Consider the following 21568-nt stretch of genomic DNA (forward strand, 5'->3'; position numbering starts at 1 on the left):
TGAATCCCCTCCTTCAACTGTACCAACAATGGATCATTGTATTGCTTCTGTTTGACTTTCACAACAAGCAATGATTCAGCCTTATTTTTCATAATTACCCTCCTTCACTAGAGTCCGCAAGACGAACTCCCAAACTAGCCAACTGATGAACCTCCTTGTCCAATCGGCCTTTGATGTGCCTCCAAGTGACCCAAACTACCCATAGATTTCCAGCTAAGAGCATCCGCCACAACATTGGTTTTTCCCGGGTGATATAGAATATCAATGTCGTAATCTTTGAGTAACTCCAACGATCTTCTCTTCCTCAAATTCAATTCCTTCTGTTTGAAAATATATTGAAGTCTCTTGTGGTCCGTGACTATATCCACATGGACCTATACCGAAAATGGCGCCAAATCTTAAATACAAATACCATTACTGCAAGTTCTAAGTCATGTGCTGCATAGTTCTTTCCATTATTCTTGAGTTGTCCAGAGGCATGAACGATCACCTTACCATGTTACACCATTAGTGGAACATCTTTATCATATTTCTCTTACATAAGACCTCCTAGGAATCGAGTTCTACAATAATTTCCCTTATATGGTTACAATCTTCTGTGAATACTTGCAACTCACTCTTCCAAATTCTCAACAAAAGACATTAGTGAATGAGTTTTATCATAGGACCTTTTCTTCCAAATGAATAACATCTGCTAGCTTGCACACACACCCTGATACACATAAACCTACATGACATTGCATCAAATATAAGGTAAAATTGTGTTCAAACTTTTCTTAGCCAACCTCTTCTCCCCTTATATGCCTTATAGAATTCAAGAAACCGCTCTACTTCCCCTGTGAACATTCTTACAATCACTCTTTATGGTTAAACACCTCCCAAAACACATATAGACACCCTTTATATATATCAATTCAGGAAGAGTCACTGGCTCGAACAGGGCATTCTCTGAAACTTGAGATCCTCCTCAATTCTTCAACAACGACTTTTGGTTTTACTCTTAAGTGTAAGACTTAGTCCACTTGATTCCATCCTCGATGAGTAACTCATCTCATTCCCCGTATGTAGCTAGTTAGAGTATCCTGATATTGCGGCTTAAGAGCTACCATGTTAAACATGTCTTGTCTGTAACAACTGTTCATCCTCTCTCAATCTGTTTTGAACCTTTCTTTTTCCCTTTGGGTAGATTGTGTTGCCTTTCCCTTTTTGATAGCCCTTTGGCCTGGGCAATATGTTGATACCATCTCTTCTTTGTAGCTGGAATATCCATTTCCATTGCATTTTGCTCATAGTGTGAATTTGATAGACCTATTGTGCCACACTCTTGTCTACCTCCCATGAACTCGTAGTATGATTGTGCCTGGTTTGCTGAGTTTATCATACCACAGCTTCACCACCAGTAGTCTCACTTTCCATTGTCATATGTAGACATGAACTCTCTCTAGATCTTTTAGTTGATATTCAGTGTCACCAAAGTTGGTTGCATTACGGTTAGCCCTTTATACCTTCTATTAACACTTGTGCTCTGAGTGTGTCCACCATTATGATACGAACTATTTTGTGATAACCATGACCATCTCAATTTATAGATTTTCTTTTGATTTCTTCCCGCCTCACTCTCCCTAATTAGCAGGTAGCTATGCACTCTTATATATGTTACGTGATCTTTTCCCTCAGTTGGGAATTAATACCGCTCACCTCTTAACACTTGTTGGGATATCCTGGGAAAGTGTGTTCATCTGCGTATCACTCAACACTTCTTTGCTTGTAAGATTCTTCAGAGGCTCTCCATCAAGCCCAAATACCCCATTGGGTTATTATAGAATCACATTTATTTCTCCCACTTGTTCCGCCTTTCTAAACACCCTGGAACTTTGGTTAAATAGCAAATCCATGATTAACCCATTCTAAAAACTCAGAACCTTCAACATTTGACCTATAGCACTTCCTTAGGTTCCATTGTTCCTAACCCTCTAACAAGTATAAAATACCTTTACAAATATACTCTTAATTTCTAGGATTGTTGAACATGTCATTAACATTGCCATGTATGAATAATTTACCTTCCTTAATCTTCCACCTTTTGGGGGTACTAGTGGTCTATCATTAGCATATCCTTTCAGAGAATCACATTACCCATTATCTTTTATCTAGACTACAACTGTCTTCAAGAAAATATTCAGACATCATAGATACATGGTCTTATTCTTATTTCATTGTATTGAACTGGCCTCCCTATGGCCTTTCCTCTCCCGCTTAGGGCAAATGTCTCGGATTTTGATACAAGTCTTGAATTTAGCAACTTCAGGGACATATGTCTCATGTCTCTATCCTTCGTATATATGTTCGACTATTAGGGAGAATTAAGTCACCATGGTATTAACCTTATAAGTTCTATGCTCTTATTCAGCCACTCAGTCTTGGGATTCCAATTCCTCATGTCAATATCCTTTAAGAGTGTAATACAAATTCGTACATTTCTGGATTTTTATAAAGATTATAGTACAAGGGTCTTCTCATCGTGGGTTCAATTGACTCTCCTTTCATAACTTCTTGTCTCCTGCAAGAGACATACACACTCGTCATTAATCTCCTGGTCATGCCTCCTATATATCACGTGCTTATATAACCAATATTCTTTCACACCTTAGGATCATTTACATGCTTCCCATACTCCCCACATGTGGTGTTCAAGCTTACGTATCACTTATCAAATCAATGTTTCTTTAGAGGTGGGTAATCATTTTTAACACTTTTTCTCGAATAAATTATGCTAATGGTACTATGTATTTATCCTATATGCCCATACCATTCGTTCAACAAGATACATGTGCCATCTCCTTAATATTCATTCCTTTGCCCATTGGTCATTCCATATGACAACATTACTTGGAATAGACGAAAGAGCGTTTAAACTTACCTTGAATCTCAACGCACGAGTTAGAAGACAATCTTATAGTCAAGCTTTATCGCACGATCTGGAGTGTTGAAGAAGGGTAACATTCCTAAATGTCCATGTATCCTCCAACATATAGATGTGGCCGACAACACACCGATAAGAAGGACTCTACTAGACATGGCTCCGAGACATCCTAGGACACATTAAAACCTTAGGCTCTAATACTAAGTTTGTCAGGCCCCAAGCTCGGGGAGCGCAACCGACGCTCAACCGAGTGAACCCGGCCGAGAAAGCCTATTAGACACTTTCTACCCAACTCACTTACGATCAAGAGAAGACATGATTTTATTAAATAGATAATAGGAGATCATACAAGTACTTTACTAAGCCATTTCATTAGCTATATCATTGTTAAGTTTCAAAATACATACATACTACGATTTAGTGGAACATTAATCCAAAACACAACCTAATCCATTGACCTTCCCAACACCCGTGTACAACCCACATAATGTCTACGGAGCCTCTAAGTAGATACAAAAGAGATTGCTACAAAAGTGCCGGCAACAAGGCCCCGGCTATACCTCAAAACATGATAAGAAGGTGAACAAAAGATACAAAAGATATAGGACCCCGAAATGATGTGGGGCTCACCAAGTCAGCTTGAAAGAGGGTGTGCCACTAGCTGCGATCAACACTTTCTGCTATGGAACCACCTACATCCATTTAAAGATGTAGCGCCCCCGGCAAAAGAGGCGTTAGTACTCTCGAATAGTACTAGTATGTAAAGCTAAAAACCAATCTTAATATAATGAACAATGAAACAAAGAGGAAGCACTCATGATGTACAATAAGAGCTTCAAACAAATACGAAAAATATCAAGTGAGGATCACATAGTTCTCAGTTCAATTTTCATCTTATTAGGTTGATAAGCTTAGTGCCATTTGCCACAATTCACAATACCACCGCGTTCCAACACGGAGTCCGACCTCGACCCGATCGTCTAGGTCATCTCATTTGAGACATCAACCATATCCACAATTTCAATCAATCATTTCCAGAACGGTTACCACCATGTGTATGGCATGGTCTCCGATGAAGGCCCGATCGGCTAGGCCAACTCACTTAAGACATCATCCTTTTAATTGTTCATCTCAATTCACATTTCCTTCCCATCTTTCAATACATGGCACAAGTGGCCTCATTTATTAAGTCGTTCTTGGCTCTTGGCCGTATCTTACAATCCAAGTTTCCCTGTTTGTACATTCAAATAACATTATCATCAACATCAATAAGGTCTATCGTATAAGGCGTTGCACACATATGGGAAAAGCTTGGAAAATCCTAATCACACGGAGGATTTTCATGCAAATTAGCATAGCAATCTTTATTCAATTCTTGACATGAATTCTTGACCTTTCTCAACACATATTCCACATTTTAAACACATTCTCAAATAGCATGATGACATAGTAAACAATCTAGAGCAATTATTGAACACGAATCTTCACCCACAACACATTAGGGCAGTCAATTCTAGTATGATCTATTTAGGGACTTACACCAATTACCCGAACACTCGGGGTTCGATTCTAAGAAGAAGGGGGTTTAGCTATACATACCTGAAATTCGTCCCTTAATAACACTATAACGATCTGCTACACTATAGTATCAACATCCAATGGAACCGTCATTGGTAACAAATTCCACAGTTTAGGCCGTTTAGGCACTTTATGAAACACATAGTAGGCATAAACCTCTACATCTCATAGCCATAGAATTAGTTCATCCAACTACCATCATTTACCCACAATTTATCCCCCCCCCCCCATCATTCTTAAACATTTTATAATTTCCAACATCACATGCATGACCATCCATCCACACCCAACCAACAAATTTTCATCAAATAATTACCTTTCAATCTCTACAATGGTTATGTATTTAAATTGGGAAACTATGGATTCAAATCACCATCCCATGAGTCCCAATACTTAATTCCTACTCATATTCCCATAATAAATCAATGTATGTAAGCCTAAGGGTGTAGGATTACCTTTTGGGAAATATCTTGCAAAATCCTCCTTTTTAATTCTTGAAGGAATTTCTTGAAATGCTAAGGATTTTATGGAGGATTGAGTCAGTTTTAGGGTGGAATTGATGGAATGAAACACCAAATTGGTAGGGATTACTCAGCTTGAAGATGGGGGAGTTGGAAGTCTTGAGAGAGTGAAGAAGAACCCCAAGGTTCGACTAAATGAGGTGGGGAAAAATGAACCCCATATATAACTTAAAATTGTAGCGCCACAGGTGGCGTGCGGCACTGCCTGTCGCCCTGGTTCTAGAATTTAAAAAAATTCCCAGCGCCAGGCTAGCACCCCATGCTAACTTGGACGCTGGTGACGGCAAAGTCACAGAAACGGGCTTAACTTTCTCACACGATGTCCGAATTCAACGATACTTTTTTTTAGCTATGGCTCCAAAATTCCAATACGAATCTAATGCTTCAATCAAAATTGAGTTTGGAGCTCATTTTCTTAATTTGATACCACTTATGCTTGAATAAACGACGTGTTAACCCCGAACATTGCTATCGCACTTTAAAATTAGAATTATTTTTACGGGGACTTACAAGAAAAGTTAATAAAAAGTTTTTTAAAGTTTTTGATTTTTCCCGATGATGGATATCATCGACAGGTTTCTTGAGGGATTAAAGTCAAAAGAAAAAGACAAAAAGATTTTCTTTTGTTAGGTAGTGTAACAAGTACCCCTTGGTTTTTCTTTGTGCCGCGGTTCTTTTCCTAGGGTTTTGTTTGAACCGGGTGTAGTTAATTTTTTTTAGGAGTAGGAAACCTTGTGCTATGATTTGAATTGAAGGCAATATCTCTTGACTTTATTATACCTTGAGAATCGTGAGTTCTTCAGTTGTGACGCTTAGGCTCAGTGTTTGACTCTTGTATAAGTACCTTAAATCGTATGATCTTAATTTTGCTTAATACTTTGACTAGAGTTTCTTGATGAGTCCGATCCTGAGTGAGTTTTGTGCCCTGTGTGTGTGAGGGTTTGTGTTATTCTATGCATTGCATTTGATGTCTTGTACTTGCCCTGTGTGTTTGCAAAGCGAAATAGTAGTTTTGTTCAGTCTTGGAAGTGATATAGGAATTTCATTATTGAGCTAGCTATATGCTTTTAGCCACCTAATTGTTATGTATCTTAGTTAACCCCTTTGAGCCTGTAATCCTGTTTCTTAGGCAAGCAAACTACAAGCCTTAGACATCTGTTTGAATTGACCATGTATTCGAACCTTTTACCTCTCGTGAGCACTTGAATTTGTTATGAACTTTGTAATAGCTAAAGTGTGGGGTGTTGGTTTGGCTTTTGAGTGGAACTATTGAAATAAGGAGAAAGGTGCACTGTTTTGAAAAAGAAGAGCCATTTGAATTGAAAAAGAAAAAAATTTAGTTGTATTGTTGTGAAAAATATTCCTTGTTAGTGGTAACTTTTGTTGTATTTGTGCTTAAAGGAGTAAGGAGTTGATGTATATTGATGTGAATGTGGAGTTATGGTTTGACATAAGTGTGGGGTTTTAAACGGTTAAGTGTATGTATTAAAGTGCTTCGGGAGGTTTAGTCACTCTTATATCCCAATGTATCCTACCCATCCTGTATCCTACATTACAACTAAATAAAGTCCTACTTGATCCTTGGTACGGGCAAGCCTATGGTACTTCTTTTGTGGCATATGAATGTTACTGCTGAGAGTGAGCGAATTCTTTCTATCTTGAGTTCCTGATTGTTCATAAATGTTATTGTGTGTGGAACTACTCTCTATTGTTGTGTGAGGGCACTTGATTCACAAAGAAAAGGTAATGTCATTGACCTCTGTGTCAGAGTAAGTGAGAGGGTTGTGAAAAATGCATGGTGCTTTTGAGTCAAATCTTGAGGCGAGGATGTTACGGTATTGTGCTTACTTTGTTTTAAATATTCTTGTAATGAAGAGTTAGGGAGAGTTGTCTAAAAAGGTCGTGTCTATATGAAGTGTAGTTTGATTGCTCGAGCATGGGCAATGGTTTATGTGTGGGGTGTTGATGGTAGGCTATAATCTCGTATTTTAGTCACTTATTGCACTTTAGTTCACTTTACTTTACTTGTGTTGAGCTTTAATTTGTAGTGTTTTGCACTTATTGTGTGTTTTATGCCTTGTAGGAGTGATTCCGAGTTATGTAGATGTTGTGGAGCTAATTCGAGCTATTTGGAGCTTTGAAGTCTGAGTAAAAGCCGAAGGGATTAAGCCAGGATCATGTTCGGGGGTCGAGGAACACGTCTGGACATCAAAAATTAAGGTTGAAGTCGTACCCTAAAGAAAATACACTGCCACGGCGCGCGTGGTGCGCCGCAGCAGTTTAATTCCTGCTACTTGAGAAATTGTGAGCTCTCTGGATTTCTCCACTAATACCCCGCTTGGCACGTCTCCCCATGTGGCGCACCTGTCCAATTTTCTCGTAGCTATTTTCCTATTTCGGCTAGGAAAGGGTCGTTTCGTCGGGACCCGAGCCTACTAGGTATAATACATTGAAAAATGTTATTTTTTCGACTTTTGACATACTTTAGACCTAAGGAAGCTAAGGAAGAGTTGGAAGAACACAAGCACAAGGATTTCATCAATCCTTCCACACTCAAGACCTGAGTTTTGATTGAATCTATGTTTTCCTATACTTTAATTACATTTTTTATTAATTTCTCCATGTCATGTAATAGTTCCCTTTAGGTTTTGATGGATTTGGTGTATTGATGATTGTTTGTGTATTATAACTCTAGTATTATGTATTGAATCGTTTGGGAAGATTTAATTATTGCATCTATATTCACTAGTTCATATAATCGAGAGAGGCATAACTTTTGATATCTTTGCATTATATTGTTGGTTGAGTTCACATATTCTACTAAGTAATCGAAAGAGGCTAGTTGAATTATTGATTAAACCTAGTTAGGAGGATAATTGAAAGTGGTTTTCCTAAGGACCAATCCACTATGCATTCTTTCATATCTTCACAGTTCTTAATTTGGTTCACCTTGCGAGGTTGAGACTTAATCGAGAGAGGAGTTTCTGCTGATTGTTTTAACTATTAATCGAGTATATTCGAGTGACTCACTTGAACATTAGAAGTGAATTATATAGAGTTAGATCCGGAACAATTATCTCGCACTTATCCTGCCAAAACCCTATCTTCTCCCACTGATAACCTTATTTTCTTATTCCTTGTCCTGATAGTTACTAGTCAATAGGTTTAGATTCTTAGTTATTTTTAATTAGAAATCATATAAATCTCAACTATTGATCCTTCTGGATAGCAATCTAGCTAGAAACTATGAGAACACTATTTAAATCCAATCCTTGTGTATACGATATTATGCTATATTATCTTTGATTAGCGAGCACAATTTAAGTGTGTGTTTTGCGCTCGTCACTCAGCCCAAACAATGATAACATGATGTAACAGTAAATGATAACAGAGAGTGAGATATGATATGCAAATGAATGTATATGACTGAGTACATAATTTCAATTTAAGCAAATAACTCAACAGCAGAAATAACCTCAGTGGGTCCGAACAACATAAGTACATAGCCTAAAACATGATTTCTAACATGGATCACAACTCAATTACTCTAACACATAAGAATTACACGGATAGAAACAAAACTAGATGACTACACAATAGCACAGAATCAACCGAGTCATAATTACCACAGTGCATGCCCGTCACCTAGCATGTGTGTCACCCCAACCGCAACCATATAACACGTATTCCAGTGATTCATACCCTTAGTACCAAGTTTAGAAGTGTTACTTACCTCAAAGTGCACAACTCAATGCTCCAACAAACCCTTACCTCCTAATGTTACTTAACTTGCGAATAGGCTAACGATTCGAATCTAGTCACAAACAACTAAATATAATCAGTACAAGCTATACGAATCGATTCCATACGATAAAGCTAAGTTGTTGAACCAAATTCAAAATGTCAACCCAATGCGTCAACCTTGGCCCCACGCCTCGGAACCCAACAAAATTCATAAAATTCGTATAACCATTCAATAACGAGTCCAACAATACCAAAATCATCCAATTCCAACCACAAATCGACCCTCAAATCCCCAAATCTTTCTCTCCAATACCTAGTCCAAAATCCCCCAAATTTCACCTTAAAAACACATAATCTAGGTGTAGAAATCAATGGGTATTCAATATTATCGGACAAAAGTGATCTAAAATAGCTTTCCTCTTGATTTGTAGTGAAATCCCTCACAAAAATCTCCCCTAGTCGAGCTCCACTAGCCAAAAAATGAAATAATACTCTAATCCTCATTTTTGGAATTAGATAGTCTACACAGTTGCCCTTCTTCGTGAACGAAGAAATTTCCTCACATTCGCGAAGCAAAAAATCCTCAGCTACCTAATTCCTCTTACGCGAACACGACACACCAGCCGCGAACGGGATGACTAAGAACACATACCTTGGCGATCGGGATCCTGTCCACGCGATCGCGTTGCACAAATCATCTGCTGCCTTGGGCCTGACCTCCCTTCTTCGTGAACACGACCTTCTACATGCGTTCACGGTGCACAACTCTCAAAACGTTCTCTAATGCATCCTAGATCTCACAAACGCGTAAAAAAAATTCACCAGTCACCAAACAACCCTTCGCAATCGTGGACCTTCCCTCGCGATCGAGCAGAAGGAAACCAGAACTAGACATAGCAGCAGTTCTACAAGTCTAACAATGAGCCGAACATGATCTGAATCAAACCCGAGGTGCCCGGGACCCCATCCAAATATACCAACACATCCTAAAACATCATACAAACTTAGTCGAAGCATCAAATAACATCAAACAACATCAAAAACACGAATCGCACCCCATTCAAGCCTAATGAACTATTGAACTTCCAACTTCTAAAACCAATGTCGAAACACTCCAAACCAACTCCAATTGACCTAAAATTTTGCACACAAGTCATAAATGACGAAACAGACCTATTCCAACTCCTAAAATCATAAGTTTCCAAAGTCAATTGTTGGTCAAGCTTCTCAACTTTTCCAAACCTTTAACTTTCCAACGTCTACCAATTCAAGACAAAACGGCCTACAGACCTCCAAATCAATATCCGGACATACTCCTAAGTCCAATGTAACCATATGAAGCTAACAAAAACATCAATACACCATCCCGGAGTCGTTTACTCATAAGTTAACATCTGGTAAACTATTTCAACTTAGGCTTTCAACCTTGGAAATAAGTGTCCCAATTCATTCCAAAATATCCCCGGAACCAAATCAGCCACCCCGGCAAGTCACATAACCATAATTGAACATGAATAAGCAATAAATGAGGGAACGAGACTACAATACTCTAAATGACCATTCGGGTCGTTACAATCACTGACCCTTACTCGCTTTACGGTAACCCTTCTGTACCAGGGATACCTAAATTCCTTACGCACTAGGGTGACAACTAGTGTAACTGGCACGCTTAGTCCCTTATGCTTAACTTTGCCCATAGTTCTTGCATTAGGGAAGTGTCTTCCTAAATGAACCTTAAAGGTTATTCTTTTATTGTCCATTCAATTATTGCCGAAATATTATCTCTGAAATTCTCACGATGCAGACTATTATCAAATTTTCCAATCGCTAATTCATGTTCAATTTATCTTGTTCACTAGCCCATACTGATTTCTATTACTCTGTGGGTCTAACTTAGCCTTATGGTAATCACATAGTCACCAACTTATTTCTCGAAATGAGGGTATGACTTTATGGCTTATATAGCTTTATTGTCTCAATGCCTGCCACCTTTTGTCTTTTCCTTCACTTGACTATGGCATATATCATCCTGTCATATTTTTAGCTACCATTATCACCCATTTATCACGTCTTACTCATAATGCTTTATTTACTCTCTTCTTATTCTCCGGCTAATATTTCTGTCTATCACTTTATTATGAAAACTTCAATAAATATTATTTCACTTTTAGCTCCCCTGGCTTCATCTCAGTGGCTCTTCGGGTTGCTAACATTCTCTTTTTTAATAGGGACCGGAGTCATACTAAGGTAAATATTTATCCCTTCTAGGATTCCACTACCTATCTTCTTAAATTTTTGAATATTCTAGTATTCATATCCGACTGTACTATTTTAGAGTGCACCATATGGGTGTCTCAAAAGGAGATATATTACCATGTTTGCACTATCCTAATGCATGATCTGATAGGGCCTCAATTTGGGCCACGTTGTCAGGAATTTTCTTTCTACTAGTGCCCTTGCCCGTTGTTGTATTAGCCATCTGGATAGTTATAATTTTTCTAATTGCAAGCATCTTTATATCATTAGCTAACACAAATCCTGGCTCGAACACTTATGAATCAGCTCGATAGCCCGATTTGGATTTGAAAGAAGGGTAAATGATTCCTTCATGCCTTGTAGCTTTCCGTTTATATAATGTGGTGCACAACACATCTATAAACAAGGCTCTACAAGAAATGGCTTGTAGACTTCCCAGGATAGGACTGCTCTGATACCAAGTTTGCCACGCCCCAAACATAGGGAGGTATGGCCAACACCCTGTGCAATACTCTACCCAAACGTACCACTCGATAACTGTGAACTCTAAAGGGGTAGTCCTCAACTTAGACCTACGAAGCCTACCTGCAAGCTGACAACACCAATCAAGCCCGACGGAGCCATATTCTTAATTATCTGAAAATAAAGTTTCTCTCATCCGAGGGGTAAACATACCCAAAAGCTCATATACATAACTGTGTAGGCTGACGAGACCGCCATGAACATCTACTGATATACAAAATATACAGGACTCATCTACAAGCCTCTAGAGATAACTGAACTGTATCATGGTCGTGATAGGGCCTTGAACTACCCATCAGACCTGTATATGTAGAATTGACTCCAAGGTCTAGACCTGGTAACTCCGAGGAAGTGGAGCTTACCCATCAAGCTGATGTTTGGCTCTATCTACTAGGAAGGTCTATCCAGCTATTTATCAGGACCTACAGGCATGAATCGCAAGCCCCTAGGCAATAGAGGCGTCAGTACGAATAATGTATTGCATATGTAAGGCATGAAAATTAGTATATAAAAGAAATTAAAGAAACATGGAGTAAAGGAATCAATATGTAAGTCTGAATAGCTTAGTGAATCATGGAACATTTATAGTGTCATGTAGATGCATATAAATGTCAATCATGCATAGGTATATGTGTACGTAACATCATCAAGCCTTTGAGGGCATCCTATCATATAATCTCGGTCTCAATTGGCAAAATCATCAACGTATGCTAGCTGATAAGGTGGTGGTGCGTATATAATGTTGTAACCTTTCCCATACCCCATATACATATAATATATGCATATATAACGCCATTTTTTGATGGGTCAATGAACATGTATAAATGAATTGAATGCATAATGAAGTAAGTCAATAAGATCTCTCGGAATATCATAAGACCAATTTGCCTTCGGTTAATATCACAAAATAAACATTATCAACTTACGTATATTCTAAGTCCCATGAATATACAATATAATAATAGGACACATGGGGAATCAAGAACATACGAACCCCTAGTACTTATAACAGTAGAGTCATTTGGGAAAGTTGCGTGTTTGCTCATTTTGTTTGTATTATATTGATCATGCCAAAAGGAAAGAAGGGATAGCCTTAACATACCTTATCATAGTCTGTCGAATAACCATGTGAAATCGTCTCATCTCACTTTAATCTACAAGTATGATAATAAAGCTATCGTTAAGCTACGAAAGACGCAACTATCGTACAACGAATGACAATCTTATTTTATATTAAAACGTGCAGCATCTCCCTTGCTTTCCTTGCTTTCCCTAAGTCCAGAAAAACAACAAGAACACATTTCAACTATTTACTTTATGCACCATAACACACCCAACAACCCAACAACACAATTCACTTTACACAACAATAAGTGTACAAACGTCACCAGTAGAACTACTATTTAACATGACGGGCAGCAAACTTGGATTGGAACAAAACCCCAACCCTTCCCCTCCCCTCCCTCCCCCCGTACTTAAACCACCATCAACATGTCCAGATTATAAACATAATATTGACATTACATTCCAACCTTATATCAATCATCAAACAACCTAATAAGATATAACAACAACATGGACAACTTCTAGGTATTATGTGGTTTTTTCTTCTCCTATTTACAACATCATCAACATACTCAACAGATTGACAAGCATAACAAATAAGAACATTACAACCAAGATATTTTCCACGATTTCGAGCCATATGAAGACATATACACAACTCCAAAATAGTCTAATTAGAGACAACTTCTTCTTATACAACTTCAAGTTCTATCTTGTAATCCTTCATCAAAATAACTTAACGAACACATAGATAAGCTTACGCCCAAGAAATAGAGTATTATACATATCTTAAATAATCAGAAAAAACTTTAACCAAATCTTCCCTTAGTTTACAAGCACCCTTAATAACATCACAACACCGTGGAGACTCTCTTCTTCACCTAGGCTAACTTTTGAGGTTAGGTTTAGGTAAAACCAGCTTGGATTCGACTTGGAACCTTGGAGAACTGTTAGAGAGGTGTTAAGAGAGTTTGGGAACTGTCCTTAGACAAAAAGAACCAAAAATGAGCCGTCCAACCCCTTCAAAATGTTCAAGGGCCGTCCACCGCCTAAGTGTGTCCCATTAGGAGCTGCTTGCCCGGTCTCACAAAAATGCAAATATCTCTCTATTGTGATGTCGTATCAATGAACGGGTCAGTGCGCTTGAAACTAGACTTGTTGATCTTCAATTTGGTGGATCATCCCATAAGTCCAAGTATATTGGGAGAAAAGCTCAGCTACATTTGACCTAATTTTCAGCACATTTATGAATGTAACTTGTGATGACATTTGCCAACGTTTGTTCCACAACTGGCTTGACTTCAAAATATAATACACGACAATCATACGACCAAAATAAATCATAAAATATACTCCTTTTAATGTTAAGCATCCTAGTCTCACCCCAAAATTACATGTTATAACATTCCCAACTTGTCATTCGACGAAACTAATTTTCTTTGATTCGTTTAGATTATAAGCCTTCCAACTCTTTTGGTACTTGTTATTAATGATCTTAAATATTTGTAACCTCCAAGGTAGTATGATCAACTTCCTTTGTGTACTTTCAAATATAATCTCATTTTGGAGCTTATATCAATTGATTTACGACGTACTCTAACGTACGAAAATATGGGGTGTAACATAATTCCCCTTTTGGAATATCCATCCTCGAATGTTGATTGATGCTCCTATCAAAGTCATAACCAATAGCTCTTACGAATACTTTAAGATTTTCCTTGCTATCTAGGAAATTTTTTTGTGAATATATCCAAAGGCCAGGGCATTCCCCCCTTTAGGCCTTTTTCTCACACCATGACTTGTGATGAGAATTCCTCTAATCTCGTAATTATTGCTACCTTGTGTCATGCAACCTATACGACTTTGTCCTTGTATGTGCGCTTATGCAACTCTCTCTCCTTTTTCATCCAGCTTTTAGCCAATCTCTAGGTCTCACTCTGTGCATAAAAAGAACTATGACAAGATGTCCCTCTGTGCATCTATATGTGTATTGAAGTCCTTCACTTTGTACTTTTTCCAACTTATGACTATTGCTATATCTTGTTTCATAGCCTTGGTTATCTATATTAATGGCTTTACTACATCTAGGTAGGTTATACTATACCATAAAAGTTACTTCAGTTTATTATTACCGATGTTTGCTACCCAACTCTAGGTTACTCTCTCATTGCTTATCACATATATATAAATCTAAGTCCCTTAATGCTTCCTCATTGCTGTTCATCTCAAGAATGCTGGCCTAATCTCATCTCGTACTTTTTAACTTTTACCATTGTTGATTTACCTTAATATTGATCCATAATCTACCACTGATAATTTAAAACCTCTTACATAATACACATTGTCACTACGGCTCACATCGCATCGGGGAACATTTGAAGCGATTTGCCTGATCCACCTAGGAACGATACTATACTTAAATAACTATATTTCATAGCATCCCAACGTGATTCATCTTATAGGGGCTATTCTAATCCCGTGCAATTGATGAAATCCCTTTTCTTTAAATCATTACTCAATCAAAGGCCTAAACGTCATACTCTTATCTATCACCATTACACCCTTATTATACTACCAGGGAAGCATTTCATCGCTCCTAATGGCTCCTAGTATTAGACTCTTTTAAGTTCATTCAAGTTGTACCAAGCTTTCTATAACTTATGCAAACCATCATCTCTCTTGTTTTGATGGGTTTAACCCCGAGGACATACCTATACTGGTCACCTTCTTACTCATTTTTTCTTATCCTTACTCCTATCTACCTAAAACCTTATCGCTTTATGATACTTTAGCTTGTGACCGACACATATCTATTTATACTACTCGCAAGCTTCCTTTAACTTGCGAGCACCATAGATTTCCTTTCGTACCTTCTCAGTTGTCTTTAAATGTAAGCAATTACATTTCCTAGTCGTTCTGCTACTTGTTGCGTGAATCATGGATTATCTTATTGCCCATGAATACTAAAATTTCCTGTAACTTATATGATCTCAAATATCACTTTTGATTTATTTTACTTCGCGTTCATTAGCCATGATAGGTGCCTCTTTCTTATGGAGTGCATACAATTTTGTAGAGAGACTGTTGTTACAAGACCATTTCTTCTTCAAGTTACTATGCTTAGGTTGAAGTCGTCTGCCTTATTTCCTCAACTAGTCTTTCGTTGTAGTACTTAGGGGAGACCCTCTAACTCTTGTAAAGTTGCGAGCTTAGTACATCATATACCCGATGAAATTTTTGATGTTCTTGCTCGCCTATAATTATCCCTAGATACTTACCTCTGCGCCCTTGTGCTCGTAGGGCTGCTTTTGAGCTAAATTTTTTTACTATTTTCCTAGTCGCACTCTTTTATTTCCGTAACACTTATACGGTACCTTTAACTACCCAAACTCCTATCTGGATATTTCTCAAGGATTACAATGTCATATCTACGAGAATGAATTCACTATGTTGGGGTTCACTACGTTTATCTTGCACGATCTGCTAATTTGGCTGTTTCCTCTTGTCTAGCCATAAATAGGCTCTTCCTGGATCAACTATTAACTACTCATTGGTCCATTCACACACACACACACACATATATATATATATATATATATATATATATATATAATCTCTCTTGGGGATATGTCCTTCGTCTTAACTTACCTCTCGCATTGGATCTTGATGTATCAAGTGTCCATTCGCACTTATTTATGAATAACATCCTGGCCGGGAACTCACACTGCCTCTCCCCCAGCGTCGTGCTTGCATAATGTTCTGGAGTCGCGACATATCTGTAGGATCTGAATAAATGTAACCTTATTCCCTTTCGCCTTTTAACCACATTCTTCCCTTACAATTCCATAGTTACCTGAACTACTTAATTCCGACTTAATACCAAATCACACCATCTTCCCCCTTTTGGGGAGTATTAATATTAAGTGCTATGATGATCTACCAATAGATGTTTTACCTCTTCATCTTTGGTGTCTTTTTTCATCACCAATGACCCATACTCGCCTTACAGTAACCCTTTTGTACAAGGGATAACTGAATTCCTTACGTACAAGGGTGATACCTAGTATAACTGGCACACCTAGTCCCTTAAGCTTAACTCTGCTCACATTCCTTGCTTTAGGAAAGTGTCTTCCTGAATGAACTTTAAAGGTTATTCTTTTATTTTCCATTCTATTATTGCCGGAGTGCTATCTCTAATTCTTATAATGCCGACTATTAACAGATCTTTTGATCCCTAATTCATGTTCAGTTTATCTTGTTCACTAGCCCATACTGATTTATGTTGCTCCGGGGGTCTAACATAGCCTTCTGGTAATCACGTTCGAGTCACCAACTCAATTGTCAAAATGAGGGTATGACATTATTGCTTATACAATTTTATTGTCTCAAGGCATGTCACCTTTTGTCTTTTCCTTCACTTGACTATAGACTCTGTCATCTTCTCATATTTTTATTTACCATTGTCACCCATTTATCACTTCTTACTCATAATGCTTCATTTACTCTCTTCTTATGCTCCGGCTAATATTTCTGTCTATCACTTTATTATATAAACATCAACAAAACATTCTATCACATTAGCTCCCCTTGCTTCATCTCACTAGTTCATCGAGTCCCTAACATTCTCCTTTTACTAGGGACGGGAGTCATACTAAGGTATATATTTATCCCTTCTAGGATTCCACTACCTATCTTCTAAAATTTCTTGACATTCTAGTATTTACATCTGACTGTACTATTTGAGAGTGCACAATCTGGTGTCTCCCAGGGAGATCTATTACCACGTTTGCACTATACTTTAGAATATTAGCTAATTATAACAATCTATCCACTATTTTGGGTTACGCCAACCCCAGCTGGATCCTGATATCACATCCTTCTCTAACACTATATATGTTAGCTCCCATAGGGCGTAACAGAGATGGATGCGACCAATTGTACATACCTCTATTACTGTTGAAGGTAACTCAAAATGCTTATATTGCTCTGCCTGAATTGTAAATACTGATAATCCTCACTAACTAGGTACATCTTATCCTCATTCACCTTGTTTCTATTACCTGTTGAAACTTTTACCTTCTGATACTCCCATAGCCTTCTATTCACGGGGTGTGTTTGGTATTCTCATCATAGGGTCTTAAGTTGGAAATTTGCACATCTAGTATGCATGATCTGATAGGGTCTCAATCTGGGCCACGTTGTTAGGAATTCCCTATCTACTAGTGCCCTTACCTGCTGCTGCATTAGCCTTCTCGCCAGCTATAATATTTCTAATTGCAAGCATCTCTATATTATTAGCAAACATAAATTCTAGCTCGAACTCTTATGAATCAGCTCGATAGCACGATTTGGATTTGAAAGAAGGGTAACAGACTCCTACATTCCCTGTAGCTTCCTATTTATATAATATGGTGCACAACAGATATGTAAACAAGCCTCTACTAGAAACGGCTTGTAGACTCCCCAGGATTGAACTGCCTTGATACCAAGTTTGTCATGCCCCAAACCTAGGGAGGAGTGGCTGGCACCCGGTGCTATACTCAGCCTGAGCATACCACTCTATAATTGTGAACTCCAGAAGGTAGCCTTCAACTTAGACCGACGAGGCCTACCTGCAAGCTGACAATACCAATCAAGCCCGACGGGGCCATATTCTAAATCATCTGAAAATAAAGTTTCTCTTATCTGAGGGGAAGATACCCAGAAGCTCATATACATAATTGTGTAGGCCAACGAGACCGCCATGACATCTACCGATATACAAAATATACAAGACTCATATATAGGCCTATAGAGATAACTGAACTGTATCATGTTCGGGACAAGGCCTCGACCTACCTATCAAACCTGTATATATAAAATGGACTCCAAGTCTAGGCCTGGTAACTCCGGGGAAATGGAGCTTACCAATCAAGATAATTTTTGGCTCTTTCAACTAGGAAGGTCTATCCGGCACTCTATCAGGACATGCAGGCATGAAATGTAGGCCCCCAAACAATAGGGGCGTCAGTATGAATAACGTACCACGTATGTAGGGCATGAAAAGTAGTATTCATAATACATGAAAGAAACATGGAATAAAGGTGTGACGAACCGGCCGGTCGTCAAAAGAATTTACGCCTCGATCCCTTATTAACTGCTTACCCTAAGTTTATTTCTGCTATTTTGGTTTGTCGGGATATTCGGTGTTGAGTTTTGGAAAGTTTTGGGACACTTAGTCCCTAAATGAGAGCTTAAGTGTTGAAAAGTGCTCCGTAGTCGGAACAGAGTTAAGATGACCTCGGAATGGAAATCCGATGGTTCCGTTAACTACGTTAGGTGATGTCGGGGTTGGGAGCGTGTTCGGAATGTATTTTGGAAGTCCGTAGCTCATTTAGGCTTGAAATGCCGAAGTTTGAATTTTTGAAGTTTCCGGTCCGATAGTGAGTTTTTGACCCGAGGGTTGGATTGGAATTCCGGAAGTTGCAGTAGCTCCTTCATGTCATTTGGGATGTGTGTGCAAAATTTCAGGTCATTCGGACGAGGTTTGGTTAGGTTTTTGATCGAAAGCGTGTTTTGTTGGAATTTAAAGTTCTTAGGCTTGAACCTTTGATTAATTCAGGTTTCCGGCATTGTTTTAGGTGTTTTTAGGATTGGTATAATTTCGAATAAGGTATTAGGTGGTATTGGTGCTTTTGGTTGAGGTCCCGGGGGCCTCGGGATGATTTCGGGTGGTTAACGGGGAGATTTTTTGAAATGTTGCAGCAGCTGGTTTTTTTCATCTTCTGGTATTTTCACTTCTGCGGCTTGGGAACCGCATAAGCGGAGCCGCATAAGCGGCTGGATCATCGCAGAAGCGGTTTGGGTAGAGTTTCCAGGCGTCGCAGATGCGGAGGAAATCCCGCAGGAGCGGCCTCGCATCTGCGAGAAAATAGCTGCAGATGCGGCCATTTGGCTTTTGTTTGGAATCGCGGAAGCGGTGGATAATCCGCACAAGCGGAACCGCATAAGCGGTTGACTTGACCGCAGAAGCGGATGTGGCTGTTTTAGTGAGAGTCGCAGAAGCGACTCACTTCCGCATAAGCGGGACCGCAGAAGCGGTCCCTTATCCGCAGAAGCGGAAACACCTGTCCAGAAAAGGGAATTTCGAGGGTTAGGTTTCAAAAGTTGGAAAAATCAATTGAGAGCTCGGGAGATGGTGATTTTGAGTGGGTTTTGAAGTGAAGATCATTGGGTAACGTTTTCTTAATCCCTTTTAGTTGTATTCCATCAATATATAGCTTAATCCATCATCTAATTTAGAATTTGACATCAAAATGGGAGAGAAACTTCTTAGACTAAACCATTGAGTTTTGGGTGAGCATTTGACCACCGATTTGGGAGATTTTTATATGGTTAGACTCGTGAGAGTACGAGGGTTCTGAAAATATGAAAATTATCCGATTCCGAGACTTTGGCCTGAGGGGCGTTTTACCTATTTTTGCGCCTTAGCTTTGAATTAAATAGTAGAGTCAGTTGCTTGCGATGTTATTTACGATATGTAATTGTATTGAATAGATTTGGGCCATTTGGAGTCGGATACTCGTGGCAAAGGCGTGGTTTCTAGTTGATTTTATGTCGGTTCGAGGTAAGTGGCTTGTCTAACCTTGTGTGGGGGACCTTTCCCCTTAGGATATGATATGTGGTAATTGAGTGCCTTGTACGTGAGGTGACGAGCGTGTACTTGAGCTAATTGTTGAAAAATGCGATTTTTACTTAAGATATTGAGATTGAGTTTCCTTCATATTTGCCTTGTTTTACTTGCAGTTATAACCTGTGTTAGATTAGAAAAGCATGTTTAGTTGATTTAACTTGCCTAATTGTTTAAGTTTCCTTGACTGTAATACGTGAAGCATGCTAGGCTAGCACTACCTGATGTTTGTCTTTTGTACTTCATTTCTGAATATCTTCTGGTTGTGGTTGCGCATTTACATTGGGACTACGGATGTGGGATTTCGGTAGCTCCCCCCCCCCTTGTTTGCTTACTTTGGGACTGCGGGTTCGATTCCCGATAGATCCCCCTGCATATTTACTTTGGGACTGCGGGTTAGATTCCCAATAGATCCCCCTGCATATTTACTTTGGGACTGCGGGTTAGATTCCCGATAGATCCCCCTGCACATTTACTTTGGGACTGCGGGTTAGATTCCCGATAGATCCCACCTGCACATTGATAGCTGGACTACGAGACGGTATCTTGGGGGATCCTCATGGTTACCATTGGTATTGAGTTATACTTATTCTGTGTTTTCTCCGTTCCTTGCGTACTGATGTACTCACTGTTACTGCCTATTTTCATACTGTTGATTTATATTATATTCTTTAACCTCAGTAGGGCCCTGACCTTCCTCGTCACTACCCAACCGAGGTTAGGCTTGGCACTTACTGAGTACCGCTGTGGTGTACTCATGCCCTTCCTACGCATGTTTTTCATGTGCAGATCCAGGTACCTCTACTCAGGCGCACTATCCTTGAGGCGAGGAGATACACGGAGACTTCGAGGTATATCTGCCGCGTCCGCAGACCATGAGTCTCTATTCTGTTCTAGCTTTAGTATTTAGTTTATTCCTTTTCTCTCAGTTGTTTAGATATTCTGGAGTTAGAGCTGCGTACTATGTTTTCTGTTAGCTTATGGTTCCCGTGAGTTTCCGGGTTTTGGGATTGATTTGTAGACTTCTGCATTTCTTTTGAGTTGTATAGGCCGAGCGGCCTTATATGCAGTTATTATTTTAATATGATCAATTTTAATCAATTATTCCGCAAGTTAGGTTGTTATTTCCACATTGTTAGGCTTACCTAGTTATAGGGACTAGGTGCCATCACGACATGTTCATGGAGGGCGAACTAGGATCATGACAAGTTGGTATCAAAGCTCTAGGTTCATAGGAGTCACGGAACACAGGACGGTTTATTAGAATCTCGTTGATCGGTACGGAGACGT

Source organism: Nicotiana attenuata, unplaced genomic scaffold (genome assembly GCF_001879085.1).
Source record: "Nicotiana attenuata strain UT unplaced genomic scaffold, NIATTr2, whole genome shotgun sequence".
Taxonomy (NCBI): domain Eukaryota; kingdom Viridiplantae; phylum Streptophyta; class Magnoliopsida; order Solanales; family Solanaceae; genus Nicotiana; species Nicotiana attenuata.